The sequence below is a fragment of the Phaethon aethereus genome, assembly GCF_964289735.1.
Source record: "Phaethon aethereus genome assembly, chromosome: 1".
Lineage (NCBI taxonomy): Eukaryota > Metazoa > Chordata > Aves > Phaethontiformes > Phaethontidae > Phaethon > Phaethon aethereus.
This window is the reverse complement of record NC_138575.1, coordinates 187,299,184-187,315,587: the sequence shown is the minus strand read 5'-3', so window position 1 is coordinate 187,315,587 and position 16,404 is coordinate 187,299,184.

Sequence of the window (16,404 nt, the reverse complement as noted above, 5' to 3'; positions counted from 1 at the left end):
CAATTTTTGTGTTTTCCCCAGGTGATGTGGTTCCCCCCAGCACTGCTGCCTTGCTTCCTCATGCAGCTGGGGAGTCAGGCTGGCTCGCAGAGCCCTGCAGTAGGGGCTACGGCTGGGTGGCACAGGGGCGTGCGCAGCAGCCACCTCTGATGCCTGATTTAGTTCTGCAAAAGATGCAGGAACTTGAATGATGAAATGAGGAAGAGGTGAGGCTTGAATTTCTCTACACCTGCTTTGTGGGGGCTCTGAAACTTTCCAGAAGACTCTGATTTTGTAGGTCTTTTCATGTAACACTCATAGATTCTGTGTCTAGTTCATTAGCAGTGAATTCCTGTGTCTCCCAGGAGCAGGTGTGTGCTCGTAAGAGAGTGACTTAGGCTTCAGTGCGAACATTCCCCCAGACATTACGAAATGAGAAATGCTGGCCTGTCCAGACTCTGCCTTCCCTGGAGGGACCTTTGTAGACCCTGATCCTTTTCCACATCACTCTTAAGAGAAATCTTTTTGCTTTTTTATATTAATCTTGTTGGTCTTTAACTCGTGTTTCATCACTGTTTGAAACCCCACAGTGGGAATTGTTAGTCTAGCAACAAGTCAGGTGATAATTTATATTCTCCTAATAGCCAAGTTCACTAGATTGAAATTCCCTAGACAAATAGTCTCCCTTCTGAATCCCACCCCATGCAAATACTTTAGAATATAAAATTTAAGCTACGCTGATCTGTAAGAAGAAAAATGTACAAATGGCATGGGAATATGTTTGTGTCTTATGCCACATAGCTGCAAGTTAATGTATTTATTATTGTAATTACGCTAAACATCATGAAGCACACACGATTTCAGAATAGTCTGAGTGAATACATTGCATTTTAGAATGCGTTAAAATTGAAAGCTTAAAAAGTATTACCTGATTTTGAATTATGGCTTCAGTGAATGTTCTTCTCCACTGTAACTGCGTAAGAGGTCTTTCGTCTTGTAGAGGTTTTAAAGGCATAATTTTAGGTGCAGTATTCTCTGTTTGGTTCTCTACCTAAGATTTTTTTTTTTTTTTCCTGCAGACATTTAAGTGAATCAGATCGATCACATGTTACGTCCTGGATAGTTGTTCAGTACAGCAGAAATGCCTGTACTTTTCATACTGTTACTGCTCCTTCTCCAATTTAGGCAGCCTTCAGCATCTCATTGATTTAACCAGCTTTTGGGGAAGGGTAGTACTGAACAAGCGGCTGAAGGGCATTGTTTTAAAAAAGGAAGCTTGTCAGCTCAGGAGATGACCACTCTTGCTATGTTGGCTTCAAAGGCAAAGGCACCACCATATTCCACATCCTTGGAGTTGGGGGTACTGGTGGATGAAAAGCTGGACATGAGCCGGCAATGTGTGCTCACAGCCCAGAAGGCAAATCATCTCCTGGGCTGCATCCAAAGAAGCGTGGCCAGCGGGTTGAGGGAGGTGATTCTGCCCCTCTGCTCTGCTCTGGTGAGACCCCACCTGAAGTCCTGTGTCCAGCTCTGGAGCCCTCAGCACAGTACAGACATGGACCTGTTGGAGCGAGTCCAGAGGAGGGCCACAAAAATGCTCAGAGGGCTGGAACACCTCTGCTGTGAGGACAGGCTGTGGGAGAGTTGGGGTTGTTGAGCCCTGGAGAAGAGAAGGCTCCAGGGAGACCTTACTGCGACCTTCCAATACTTCAAGGGGGCTTACAAGAAAGATGGGGACAGACTTTTTTAGCAGGACCTGTTGTGGTAGGACAAGGGGTAATGGTTTTAAACTAAAAGAGGGCAGATTCAGACTAGATCTAAGGAAGAAATTTTTCTTGATGAGGCTGGTGGAACAGTGGCACACGTTGTGCAGAGAGGTGGTAGATACCCCATAGACCCCTGGAAACATTCAAGGTGAGGTTGGACGGGGCTCTGAGCAACCTGCTCTACTTGAAGATGTCTCTGCTCCTTGCAGTGGGGGTGGACTGTAGATCATCTTTAAAGGTCCCTTCTGACTCCAACTGTTCTGTGAAAACAGCACAACCATTTGGTGAATATCTGACTTGTCAAACACCTGGAACTTGGACACAGGTATTTACCTTTTGAGAAGCTGGCTGAAATGAGACAACCATATCCAACAGGGAGAAAAGAGAAACATAGAAGCGTTTGCCTCTCAGAACAATATTTTTAAAGTGTATCAAGTGAGTTAATGCTGAAGATGCTAATAGGGGAAAGAAAGAAAGATTATGACAAAGATTGGGGATGAAAAAACCCAAACCTACAGTCTCTCTGCAGGGGTGAAGAAGTCATCTCAGGAAGGTTTAGAGACGAGACATTTCTGGTCCTTTTTCCGGGTGCAGTGGAGGTACATTCAGTGTGTGTACATTAGATGAGATTATTGGGATAACCTGCACATAGAGCTCTTTGTGCTGTGCGCTTCACGCCCAAACGTAGTTGGCTGTCTAGTAACAAGGTGGTTTGTGTACCAAACAAGTTACAGCAAGAGCCTAGGGTTTGGTGGTTTTTTGGGGGTTTTTTTTTTGCTTTGTTTTGGTTTTTTGAAGTCCCTCTGGCTATGTAGTACTCGCCTTTTCTAACCAAGGCCGTGTCTCTCCCTCCATATCTCTGCACGTGTGTGTTGGTGCTTTCTTAAAGTTGTTTCCAATCTCAAGTTCAGTTTTAAACTAGTTGTTTGAGAGTATTCCTTGAGTACAGAGAAAACTCATTGGCAGGTGACTTTGCTCCCTTTCCTGCATGCTGCAGGAGAGCTTACTAATCATGTTTACTTGAGCATGTCTGGAGTATTTTGTTGCTTCTTGCCTTTCTCCGTGGTGAGCTGTGACCAGGAATGGCAGTACGAATTACCAATGCAGAAGGCACATACCAGCTCAGAGCTGTGATTCGTTGTGCCAAGGGAGAATGTACAGTCACAGCCTTCTACCCCAAATGAGCCTTAGCCTTTCTGCCTGTGAGTTTAAAAGCTTAGCTCCCTCGTTCTATAATTTTCAAGAAATTTTTTTTTTTTGTTAGGCCTGTAGATGAAACATGAGTTGCAGCTACAGTAATCTATAAAATACCATACGCTAGAAATCAGGCAGATGAGTTCACCTCAGAAAGGAGTAACAAATCTCTTGGTTTGGGAGACTGTCCTGAAGGTGTGGAGTTTGTTTTGGTATTCTGTTCAAGAGAATGTTTGTCATGGCCTACATGAATTCTTACATGAATGCTGTCTAAATTATAGTAAAGAACCTGATTAAGCCAAAAATAAAGTTCAGTACACTCATGATAAAAAAAAAAAAAAAAAAACAACCACCAAACCCAGACAGTTGCATTAGAAAAGATGAGTAAAGAAAACCCCAGACTCGTCAGTCCTGGAGATTAGTGGGAGGGTGTTCATGAAGTGTGACTGACATCTCTGACTTCCCTGTGTGCAACTGTTCCTTATCAGTCTGCCCAACTGTAGGTATGGTTTGGTACTTTGCACCTCTTCTTACGTTACGTTTTCGTTCCTGTTTCTACAAGCTTTTTTGAATCAAGTATTTCTACTTGTGAAATGTTAGGAGGTGGTGTCACTCACTCTTGGGTTGGGCATTTTTGTTGCTTTTTGGTTTTTCTTGGAAGCTGCATGAAAGCTTAGTGCAGACATCAGCTTTGTGATTTTGACAAAGTAGGAGGTTTGTCTTAATTTTTCTGAGAGATTTGCTGACAGAGATATGTCTCTCCTGTCCCAACCTCATAAATAACTCCCTGGCTGTGTTAGTAATAGTATTGGTCTCTCCAAGCCCTTAAAAACAAAAAATTTACAGTACTACTTGTCTTAGTTCACTTTTCAAACTCCTTCAGAAAGAACTTAATCTCGATGGTCGTGGCTGAATGGGTGACAAAATGGACCCTTGGGCATGTATAAGGAAGGTGTGTGTTGGGGCACCATATGGGCACTGTGCTGTGCCTGATTACAGACTGGAGAAAACAGGTTACCTCTTGCCTGGTGCAAAAAACCTCACTGATGAATTCCTGTGGTATAACCATTGGAAATGCGTGACTGAGTACTTAATTTCTTATGTTTGTGGGTGAAGTTAAATGAGGATCTTTGTGACAAATAGATTAAAAAGGCTTCAGGCACAGTTTGCGAAAATGTGTTTTAAGTGATAAGCTTTATAAATAAGAAGGACTGAAAATTTGATGTTTCTATCTATATTTCACCCACGCGTCATTGTTAACCACAATGCGAACTTAAATATGAATGTAAGTGCTCCTCTAAATCCAGAGCTAGAATCTCTCAAAGACCGAAACACTTGTTTAACACTGTGTTAAGAAACCAGCTTACAGATAAGTTTTAGTTGCAGTGCTTTGTGATATGGGCTGTACTTTCTCAACACAAGCCCTCTTAGCTGTTTAATTTTTGCTTTGCTTTGCTTGGGTCTATGATTCTTGCCTGAAGGATTAAAAAGTTACTTAAGTAAAGATTTAGGTTAAAGCAGCATGCAAATAAAACTCTTCTTGTGTGTTTCATCCTTGCTGTCCAAGTTGGCTCACTCATACAAGTGTAACGGTCCATTACCTTATATCCTCAATTTTAGCAAAATGGACCACTTGTCCCAGGAAGGAGGCTGCCTGAACAACCCTGGGTGAGTTGTAAGAATACACATATTTATTTGTTAAAGCTCTGTTTCAAAGTGTACGATGTGCGTGTAGGAAAGCTAAGGCACCTGTCATACAAGAACACATGAAACACCTTGTGTTTCTTGTGACCTTGTGACTCTGAAGCGTCACCATCACAACTGATGTTCGCAGGGATGGCCACGTGTCTTCCATAAAGAGAGAAATCACTGCTACTTTTTTCCCAGCATTGCATGGTTTAACTCGCTGCTGTCTAGACTGCAGACCCTAGAATATGGAAATAGGATTAGCAGCACACCCTTCAGAAAGGGAAGGTGGGCTAAAAGCCATCAGGAAGAAAGTGGAAGAGCCAAGCCCAGGGCAGCACCGTGTCCTGGCTGGGCAGAGGGAAGCCAGCGGCACTGGGAGAGCCACGGGCTGGCAATGCCATCTGCTCGTGTCGTGCCGGTCACGTGCTGAAAACGCGCCTGCCTGCCTCCCGCTCTAGCAGCTGGGTCTGAAGGGAGGCGAGGAATTAGTGTAATTACATGATATTGAGATCGTTGCCAAATGAGCCATTTGGGGTTTCTGAGACCTGCTAAAATAAGCAGCAAGTGCTTCCAGGGCATGGTTCTCATTGGAGGTAGGAGAAGCCGCTCTGCTGATGGGTCTCTGGGTTTGTACTTGCGGGCATCTCAGAGCCGCTGGTCTTGGCGTAGCCTGCCTGTGTCCTCCAGTTCGTAAAACAAAAGCTCACACCATCTGGTAGCTGTCAGGTGAGAAGGAAAAACAACTCCTCTGCTGCAAACGTTTTTTAGGTGATACATTCTAGAATAAAAGGTTTTCCTGTTGGTAGCAAGGGTTAAACATTGAGGGCAACAGGTATAGGCAGACTTAGGTATGTGATATGTTGGACTGTTTTGCAAGGTGCTATAAATGTTGGCTCCGTGTAATCTGATACCAGGGTAGGACAGGCTAACTTAATGAAGGAAAATAGGCAGCAATGTAAAAGAACTGGAAATTCAAGTCTAGCTGACTAATACCAGCCTGCTCCAGAGGCTTTTGACTGTTCACATTGCTGACAGCTGACAGCAAATGAGAGGCAAACAACAGAAACATTGCCTAATCTGCTCTATATTCATACAGATTCTTTAAAGACATCGCAAAGGTAAGACCCTTTACATTTTTCAATCTGGCAGAGTTGCTAAATGCAGCCTTGAACATACAGATTGTCAGCAGGAGTAAAGTACCAAACTGAGGCTTGAAGTCTGTGTGTGTTTGGGAAAGGGGAGGCTTCAGGAAGTTCTGAATTAAATTCAGATTTTTGAAACTGCTCAAGTACTCAAACATAGAAATGCAAATCACAGTATTTCTGTGGCTATCACAGAGAGTAATTTTGAATTTATTTAAATGTTTTGTACATTGTGCTTGACAGTCCAGTTGGAAAAGTTTAAAAAATAAATTAATTGCAAAAGGAAAGCCACAGAATGCTAAAAATCTGTGCTGCAGAAGTTGTAATGGGGATTTTTACTGAACTTGGTCCTGTAGCATCTTCTACAGAATGCTGAAAAAGTCCTGTGGGAGTTTAACTCCCTGATCTAGAATTACCAGCGCTTGGCTGGAAAAGGTCACCTGGAATAAGAAACTTTTGACTTGAACCTGATCTCCGCTGGTCTTTCCCCGCCCCCAGTTCCCCCTTCTAATGTATATATTTTGTCTTCATTTATATTCCAATTAAAAAAAAAAAAAAGTCTATGTCTTTGGCCAGCAGATTTTTCTTTGGTAAACTTAACTTTTACCTGCAGGTGATTTAAAAATAATGGCTGTGTTACCAATTTGTGGGCAAAGTAATTCTTAGAGAAGGGTTGACAGTTTTATGTCAGTATTGGGTACAGCATTGAGTACAGACTAATTTGTGAAGTCTGGCACCTAGCCAAAGCAATTATGTGTAGTTTCCCCTGATCTTTCTTCCTCCCACTGGCACCTCTTCATTCTCTTGTGTGTATGTGTTAATCAAAAGAGCAAAACCTCTGGGGGTCAAGCAGTTCTTCCCCCCTCCACCCTCTTTTACAAGTTTCCTCATACACTGTTTTAGCTGTCTTGGAGCTCAGCCCTTCATCTGTCTCTGTACTGTGAGACCCTTTCCCTGTGAAATCGGTGAGATTTGACTTAACCTGCAGCTGTCTTATTAGAATTGCTTACAGGATCGTGGTCTTAATGCTCCTTAAAAGGTGCTATTAAATGCCAGAAACTGCTTGAGGGTGCCTTTTAAAACATTTGTTCTGTGTCACTGAAATAATTAATTTGGTTTATGGAAATTTCTGAATTGGATTTGGGTTTTTATCAGTTTACCGTTTTCTCAGTATCTTTCTTAACCAGCTTTTTGAGATTTTTGTGCAATATAAAAAAAATTAAGATATCTTTGATACTAATGCTACTTATTAATGCTGGTAATTTGATTGTCTTATGACAACACATAAAACCAATGCTGTTTCTGCAAATTTACTATTGGATAAAATGGTGTGTACTGAGAGGAGAGGAAGTAGTGACAGATCTTTTATTTTCCTTTCTGACCGTACTTAGTATCACTTACCTCTTGATGAGCTAGCCTGTGTGGACACTTGCAGTGTCAAACTTCTTGTCCACCTATTCTGTTTTTGGGGTGTTTAATATATTATTATTTTTCTGGTGGAGAATACCTGAGTCCAGAAGTAAGCAGTTGCAAAGAAAAAAATTACAGCAGAATCCTGCCTGTAGAGATGTGTGGTTGCAGTCTGCGTTACTGGAGATTTGTCTTGTGTTATGACAGGTCTTTTTCATTCTGTTTAAAAAGAAAGCGTTATGTAATGAGGCTGATTTGGTCTAATTACATTGAGCTGTTTTTAAAACATTTTATAATTTTCTTAAGCTTTTGACTTCTGCCATGTCTGTAGCAAGAAGTTTAAGCAAGTATGTCTGGGCTGATGCATTTTTAATTGCTTTCCTTTCATCCTTTCAAAACTGTTTGCTTCTTGACTTAATTGAATGTCTCCTTGTTCTTAGTTTATCGACTAGGAAATACAAGCACCTGATTTTTTCCTTCTCTTTACCAGTAGTGATGAATTGACTACAAAGGCAGAATCAAAGGATAGACCAAGTTAGTGATTCCCAAGAGTTTCGGACCAGCAAACCACACTCTGCATTTACTAGAGATAGGCATGCGCGTGTACCATTACGCAGCAGCAAGAAGAGAGACAGGTCTTTGCTATGAATGTTACTGATTTAAGCTGGTCCTTGGATCCATATTGCTAAACAAGGCCACACTTTCAGAAATGTTCTTCATAACAAAACCTAATGGTTGCTAGGATAAGAGACCTTTAGATAGCCCGTTGTGGAGAAGTTCTTAGAAAGACTGTTGGTTGCCAGGAAGCTCAGTGCGACAGTGTGCTTGTGGCCAGTGTTTTTCAGGTGGTGAAGGCTTGACTTGCACATATGCTTCTCCCCTTTTTGATAGTAACGATGCAGAGATGTTATCTTTGCAAGACCGAGATGCTAGTGCTGCTCTGTTCCTCAGCCTGGTAGACCAACTCCTGAGTTCTCGCAGGCTTGGCAGACTGTGTGAGTTCCCTATGCACTGCCTGGGGGACACTGTTGTTTTTTTTGGGGGGTCCAGTTAGTCTTGTATGTTTGACCTTCAGTGGATGAGGGGAAGGTCAAGCTAAATACTCTCCCAGTAGTACTGAGGTGGTGATGAGCAGCAATGGGTGGAGGTGACTGAACTGGAAGCAGAGAAGGAGCACTTCTGCATATCCCCTTACTGTATAGAGATGTGGGAGGTTGTGGGGTTTTTGCTTCTTCAGTAGCCAAAACAGTTACACCAAAAGTAAAAAGTCGAGTCAGTAGAAGGGCACACATTTCATGTATTTATTATTTTGATATATACATATGTGTATGTACACGTACACGCGCAAAAATGGGGATAAATTGTGTTTATGTAACTGCAACTGACACATGTATGCATGCATCAGCATGGGCACGTAGAGTAGGTGCTATGCAGTGAGGCAACATTATATGGCTTTTATCTAACTGTAGTTGAAGTAATGCAGCTTATCTGTGAGCCGAGGCTTTAGTAAATTGACCAAATTCAATCTGAGAAGTTTCAAAGCCCTACAGATAGCCAAGGCTGCTAGGTCGCATAACCACTTCTGAAAATTTACCCTCCTATGTGTCTAATGTGCCAAAAAGTGCCATTTGGGCAGCTGCAAAATGGTGCTTGAATCCATTAAGCAGTTACGATCGGGGGAGGGCGAGGGGGGGCAGGTGGTGAAGGAAGGAGGTCAAATCTCTGACACGATTTGGGGAAGAAGGGAGAGCTGGCGTTGTGCTGTCCCATCTCCCTGACCTTTTCTTCTTATACCATGCACCCAACCTATGGAAATGCAAGATTCAGGTATTTTCTTCTCTGGGAAATGGGGAAGCAGGGGAGAGGATTTGGACCCCTGCTTCCCCTTGGAGTGCCCTTGCTCCCTTGCTTTAGGACAAGTTACAGCTAGCTTTTCCTGTGGAGTTGGCTCTACTTTGCAAGAGCACTTTGCGGAAAGATGACTAAAACCCAGTGTGGCCTTTCTCTTGCCTGATCAGATTAGGGATGCTTGCTCTTTATCTTAGCAGATGCTCAAATACTTTGTTCAGAGCTCAGCAGCTTGAGTATTATAGTTGGGGAGAGCCTGCCTTGCCTCAGTTTGTTTTAGCTTGCTGTTTAGGACTGGCCTTTTGGTGGTAGCCTGATCTCTTGTTGCTGCCGCATAAAACACTCACAGTGCTGTACATCTACACACCTACACTGATTTGAGGCCACCTTTGCACATCAAGCATGCTGGCAGGAGAGGATACAGAGAAGAAAAAGCCTCAACCACGCTGTAATTTTCTTCAGATTTCCCAACAGCGCTCTGCTGGGTTGCTGGGATTGTGTAAAACAGCTGTGTTATATAAATGTGCTAAACAAAAGGGACTTAAAGTATCAGGGGACATGTGAGAGAGGAAGAAGAAGGTTTTCAGGGATGGGGGAGTCTGTAAACAGTGCTGGAGCTGTTACTGTTAATAGTCTGGAAAGTAATCTTGCCTCATATTAAATATTCAGGCTAAAAGAGGTAGTTGCCAAACAAAAAAAGATGAATATGTGATTTTTTTTTTTGTGTGTGTGTGATGGCAAAGAAGAGCTTGTTGCTTGTGTTTGTGCTTTCTACTCTCTTTGGAGTAAACGTGCTTTTATGTGAGATTTAGTGAAGGGGGTTTCATTTAACTTCTGTTGTACTGACTGAACTATATGCCAATTTCGCCCTTTTTTTTTTTTTAATGCTTGTTTATATGTAACAGATGAACCCTTTTACTCTCTGTCCTCCTTGCAGTATATGTGCTGAGAGCCCATGGTGACATAGGCTGGTTTCCAGGCTGGCTGCAAAACAGGGATTTATTGATACCGATGATTTCTTTGTCCTTAACAAAAGCTCAGCAAAGGTCACTCCGTTGACTTTTATTATGTCAGCTGCTTTTTGCACAGTTTCCCCTAGGCAGCATTGGATGCTTTCAGAAGATGTCAGGCTGTTCCTTACATTGTTTCTTTCCTTCCTCGGTGATACCCCCTTGCCATCTTGTTTTCCGATCTTATTTAATTTGTGTGAACGGTTGAAATACTGAGCCTTCAGAAACTTCTTATGCCAAGTAACATATATTAACTTGTTCTTCTTGCTTGTCAGTTTGCCGACTACAGATGCCCTGGGTCTAAGGACATGGTTCAAAGCTCCAGTTCTGTGCAATTTCTTAATATTGCTGAGTAGGAATAATCAATCTGTGAACAATGCCACAGTAGACTATTTACGCTTAGTGTGGACCATACGTAAAGATTGTAATGGGTTTGGGATTTCTGCACTATGAGAACTGTGGTATCGCTCAGCTTTTCTCCCTCTTTTTAAGAAAGCCAGTCTCTACGATGGATTACTTCTACAGTATCTTAAAAAAATATGGCTCTGCAGAGTGTGATCTGGCTCTGGCTTGATCCATCCTTAACCTCCACTGGTGTAAAGGAGTTAGAAACGTGAGTAAAATGGTGCAGTTACCATCTCTGTGTGTGTCTGACCTCACCCAGGATGGTTTTCAGTCCTCAGTCCAAAATTTCCAGGTGATTTCTTTATTATTCCCTTTCCTCTCATTCACTCCCCTCTTCCTCCTGCATCCAAGATGGTGTTGAGAAGGGACTTGAGCTTTGCATTTCCGTTAAGTCACAGTGTTGACACTGCTAGGCTAGAGCTAATGCTGCAGACTGTCTTAGAAAATCAATGGGAAATTTCAATCGCAAGTTGTTTGTCCCCATGCTAAATGAGTTGAGATGTTTTCAGCTGTAACTCGGGATTCAGATCTGCATTTGAATCTTAAAGCAGCTAAGCTGGTTCTTAATTTTAAATGTAAGAATGATCTTACTAATTTCACAAAAAAGGCAGTGCAGGATGATTACAGTCATCTTCAGTAACCTTAGATGGGTCTGGATCCAGTAGCTTGCTGGAGGCATCTTTCAGCTCAGCTGGGGTGCTTTCAGTAGCAAGACTTGAGCCTTCCGAGTTTATAGCTGAGCTGCTTCAGCAAATTTTTGGTTTTGTGCCTGGTACTTTGTCTGCTACACCTGCTCCAGTGTGGTGCCACTGTGTTATTTCAGTGTTCTGCATTACAGTGCTTGACTGCTAAGGCAGTATGGGCTGTACCGGCTCATATTGTCAAGAGTTGAAGGAGAAATTGTGGATTTGTTAATTCCAAATTGGAGCCTAGTTGCAGTATTGCAGCTTCGCCAATGGGACCAAAAACGTAGGTTCTGGAGGTATTTTTTACGAGCTTTGTAAACTGGCTAAACAGGGCTAGGATCAAGTGTAGAGTAAATATGGTGAAAATTGGTGGGGGAAAAAGTTGCGATGTCTAGCTAGGAGGAGTCCTACAATGTATCTTCTGGGATACCAGAGTAGTAGTGTACTAAGGGTTAAATTGGCTGAATGTGCTTTTTGACAGACTGAGGAGGTTGTTTCTAGATGTTGAAATCGGTAGAGGAGGGGAATTTCCAGAGGGATTGAACTAATTTCTTTGTATGTTCAGTTTCAAGGATTAAGCAAAATCAAGATGCTTATTTATATTGCTGTGTCTTAATATTGATTTTTATAATATGTTTCTACCACAATTAGTAAAAATGAAAGTGAAACCTTACTTACTCTGTAGTTCTGAAAATTTGGTGTAAATTTTATGGTAATATATACTGGGTTCCCTTCCTCCTAGGACTATCTGTATGTAGTCAAGCTCATTGTGCATGTGAATACAATTTATGCATTTTATGCTGTTTGCAAATAAGTTATTTTCTACTCACAGATGTACATAAAATCAGGCAGGGAGATAAGTGGCATTATATAGCAAAAACAATAGTCATGTTTGTGTTAGCCTATAGACAGCAGGATCCTCTGATACTTTGAATAATGAAAGCAGTTTATAAAAATAGATGTGGAGGAAAATATAGCTGGTTTAGAATTATGCTGGCTTCTGTGTAAAGCTATTCTTATTTTCTATATGCTAGAGAAAGCGATAAGGGTTAAAGGAAAGTATTTTTGCATTAGTTTGCCATACTCTTACTGCCCAATATTCCTGCGTACCGCTAAAAAAGTAATGAAAAATTTCCTGTAAATAGTAATAATTTGAGTGCCTAACCTTTGTAGGGTTAGATATAAAAGCTCACTAACGCCTGTTCACTCATTAGTCTTTGACTTTGGTTGTAGTGTTGTGGTTAAATGTTTCTTTTCTTGTAAGAACAAGGTATAATTCGACTTTGTAGATTCCTTGGTGGTTTTGGGGAGGGGTGTAGAGGGGAGGGAACAGTCTTCTGTATAGCTTTACATCACTGTATCATGGTGGTCCAGAGGGTGTATGGTCAATGGCTCAATGTCCAGATGGAGATCAGTGATCAGTAGTGTCCCTCAGGGGTCCATACTGAGACCAGTACTCTTTATTTCTTCATCAGTGACATAGAGAGTGGGATCAAGTGCACCCTCAGCAAGTTTGCAGATGACACCAAGCTGAGTGGTGCGGTTGAAACACCTGAGGGATGGGATGCCATCCAGAGGGACCTGGACGAGCTCGAGGAATGGGCCCGTGTGAACCTCTGGAGGTTCAACAAGGCCAAGTGCAGGGTTCTGCCCCTGGGTCGGGGCAACCCCTGGTATCAATACAGGCTGGGGGATGAAGGGATGGAGAGCAGACCTGGTGAGAAGGACTTGAGGGTCCTGGTGGATGAAAAGCTGGACATAAGCCGGCAACGTGTGCTTGCAGCCCAGAAGGCCAATCATCTCCTGGGCTGCATCCAAAGAAGCGTGGCCAGCAGGTCAAGGGAGGTGATTCTACCCCTCTACTCCACTCTGCTGAGACCCCACCCGGAGTCCTGCATCCAGCTCTGGAGCCCTCAGCACAGGACAGTCGTGGACCTGTTGGAGCGGGTGCAGAGAAGGGCCACAAAAATGCTCAGAGGGATGGAACACCCTCCTATGAGGAAAGGCTGAGAGAGTTGGGGTTGTTCAATCTGGAGAAGAGAAGGCTCCAGGGAGACCTTACTGCAGCCTTCCAGTACTTCAAGGGGGCTTACAAGAAAGATGGGGACAGACCTTTTATCAGGGTCTGTTGTGATAGGACAAGGGGTAATGGTTTTAAACTAAAAGGGGCTAGACTGAAACTAGATAGTAGGAAGAAATTTTTCCCAGTGAGGCTGGTGAAACACCGCTTTCCCAGAGAGGTGGTAGATGTCCCACAGACTCCTGGAAACATTCAAGGTCTGGTTGGATGAGGCTACGAGCAACCTTCTCTAGTTGAAGATGTCTCTGCTCCTTGCAGGGAGGGGCAGACTATAGATGACCTTTAAAGGCCCCTTGCAACCCAAACTCTTCTGTGATTATATGAAAACTTGTGAAACAGCTTTTGAATGTCTGTTCCTGCAGTGGTATCAGAGTATTAGGAACTTCGTGTTACCATGAAGTTTGACTGTTTTAGGTAGTGGTTGTGTGGATCCCTTTGGGATCAAATGCATTATGCTGCTGCAGTCTCTTAAATGATATTAAATCATGATGATTAGTTTTGCATTGAGGGTTTTGTTTGTTGTTTTTTAAATATAATGTGAGAAAAGATTTCTTTATTGCTTTTAGTAAGTTTGCTGCCACAGCATTTGGATCTTACACATTTAGTGTGCATCTCAGTATTGTAGTATCTGCTGTAAAATATTAATATTTTACAAAATAATGAATGACCTGGCACTAATGGAAGACTGTGCCAATTCCTAATGCACACAAGGAACTTTTAAAATCTGTCTTATGGTGGCTGTACCTCCAGTTTTCCTTATACTTCATGAGCTTACTAGGTAGCCTGCATCTCCCAACACTTCATTTATCCTGACTTTAAATTGATGCTGTTAATTGTTACTGACCGTAGGAAGTTACTGGACCTTAAGAGCTTGTACTCTTTTTTTCATACACGTGGCTTCACTTAGTGTAATGGAGACGATTATAAGCCCTTGCTGTATCCTGGCTCTTGTTCTCCCTGGACAATTAGCTTAACCTCGGTTTTAAAATAAGTCTCCATTTGGAAGCTGAGGAGGTTCTCCTGTTTGCCTGGTGATCCTTTGGAGTGAAGTTACTCCTCACTGATTAGAGGGAGTGACTTAAAATATTATTGTTTCATCTTATTGGAGAGTTACAATTTATTTCTAGGCAATAACCAAAGTAGAAGTTGTACTTAAATAAATTTCCATATCTGGCTTTTCTTCTGAAAAAGCTGGTGTGTCCGTGTTGACATAGATTGACCCACTTCAATCACTGTCTGTAGGAAATATTAAACTATATATTATCTGGCTAGGTACTTTATTTTCAGGCTGGTACGCAGGATGGTAGGAGTCTGGGATGGGACAAGTTGATCTCAGTCCTACTGTGCTGGCATGTGTGTAACTTCTTAATGGCATTATCTTCTAAAAGGCAAAGACCAATAATTACATTTACGGAAGTTACCTAGGATTATGTGGTTGCGTGTAATGCTTTCAGTGCCATGGCCCTGCTGAAGTACGGAGAAAGCCTTGTTAACTATTCAAGTCATCCTGCAAAATGACAAGGGCTGAGGTTGAACAGTCATGGTGCCCAAAGCACATCCTTCTCTGTTCATGAATGTAGCTCTCGTTAATGCAGATATTCTGTAGTTTGGGTTGTGGCTACTCTTATGAACCTTTAACAGCTCATTAAAGCACACTTTGGAAGCTGGGGAGGTTCTCCTGTTTGCATAATCTTGGGTTTCCTGATTTCTTAGAAGGGTAGGATCTAGTGAACTTAAATGCTTGAGTGTTCTGCCATCACTACTTAGGTATTTGGGAATACCACATTCTATATGGGAAAGACAGCTGTTGCATTTCCTAGAGTGAGGGAGTATTAGCCTGTGACATGATCCTCCCTAATTAAATTGCTTGGCACAGGGGAGAGGAAGATGCCCTTCATTTTTTTGAGTTTCAGCCTATTGCAAAAACAAGGCGAAGTTAAGCCTCCTGTACAAAGGCAGATGTTGATCCTCACCGATGACACTGAAGTTGCCCAGAGGCTTTCCTGGGGCTCTCAGTCTGGATGGGTATGTGTTAGGCCTCTGTCCCTTACTCTTCTCTCACAGCAGCCCTTAATCAAAGCCATTTTTAAGAATTTTGATCAAAATGCTAGGCACCACACATCTTGCTTCCTTAAAAACATATGGATTTAAATTCCTAGGCACCAACATACTCCCTTACATTCCTCATTTTAGACTTCTGTTTCTGTTATTCTTTTGAAACGGTAGGGTTTTTTTTAATTAATGTATTGGTCACCTTAGTTGTATAAAAAGATTACGCTTTGTGCTTGCCTTTTTCCTCAGAAGTGATACAGCACACCTTTTTGTAAGCTCATGTTAACTATGTTTAGCTTTGGCACTGATGAGTAAATGAAAACGTGGGAGTTGTAGGCACATCTCTCCAGTGAAGCTGTTTACATTCTGTAGTTTGGGATATTATTTTTTTTCTTTGCTATTGTACTGTGCAATTTTTTTGCCTGTTCTAATTTGCCATGACGTGGTCAGTGCTGTTTCCTTCCGGCTGCTTGCGAGCCTGTGGTAGAGATAAGGATACGTTTACAGTGCATTTTTAACAAGAAGCTGAACCTCTGCTTCATGTAGGAACTTGGGGACTCCCTGGATTGTACAAAGAATTTATTTACTGGTTTCATCTGTTTGACACTGTGGGAATCGAGATCTAGGGCATTTTATTTGCAAAATAACAACTTTGCTAAATTTGAACTCTGTGTGAAGAAAAAAGGTGATATACTTGAGAGATCCTACAGCTGAGTAGGTCAGTCTGGGTTTTGTATTTTTACATACAGATACCTTATACATATACATTATATACATATAATATACCTTAAAGATGAGAGTTACTAATGAATGTGAAAACTGCATATATGAAGCAAATGAAAAGATGGATTTTCTTTTTGTTAACTTCCTTAACTTTTACTTAGTCTCATGCTTTTTAATATGAAACGCTTTGAACTGATGTCTTACTTCCTGAAACAGTTTTATTGTTAAGGGAATGAAAATTTGTATGTATTAATCAGTAAAAGTAATACCTCTGAAGATACAAAGGTGTCTTGACTTCCTTGGAGTTAGACAGGACAGTTATAGTTTAGATCAAGCTTTATTGTGACTGCTGCTATTTCACATAAGCTAAAGCAATCATTTCTTAATTAAATCTTTTTCATTTTTTCTCTCCACAGTGAT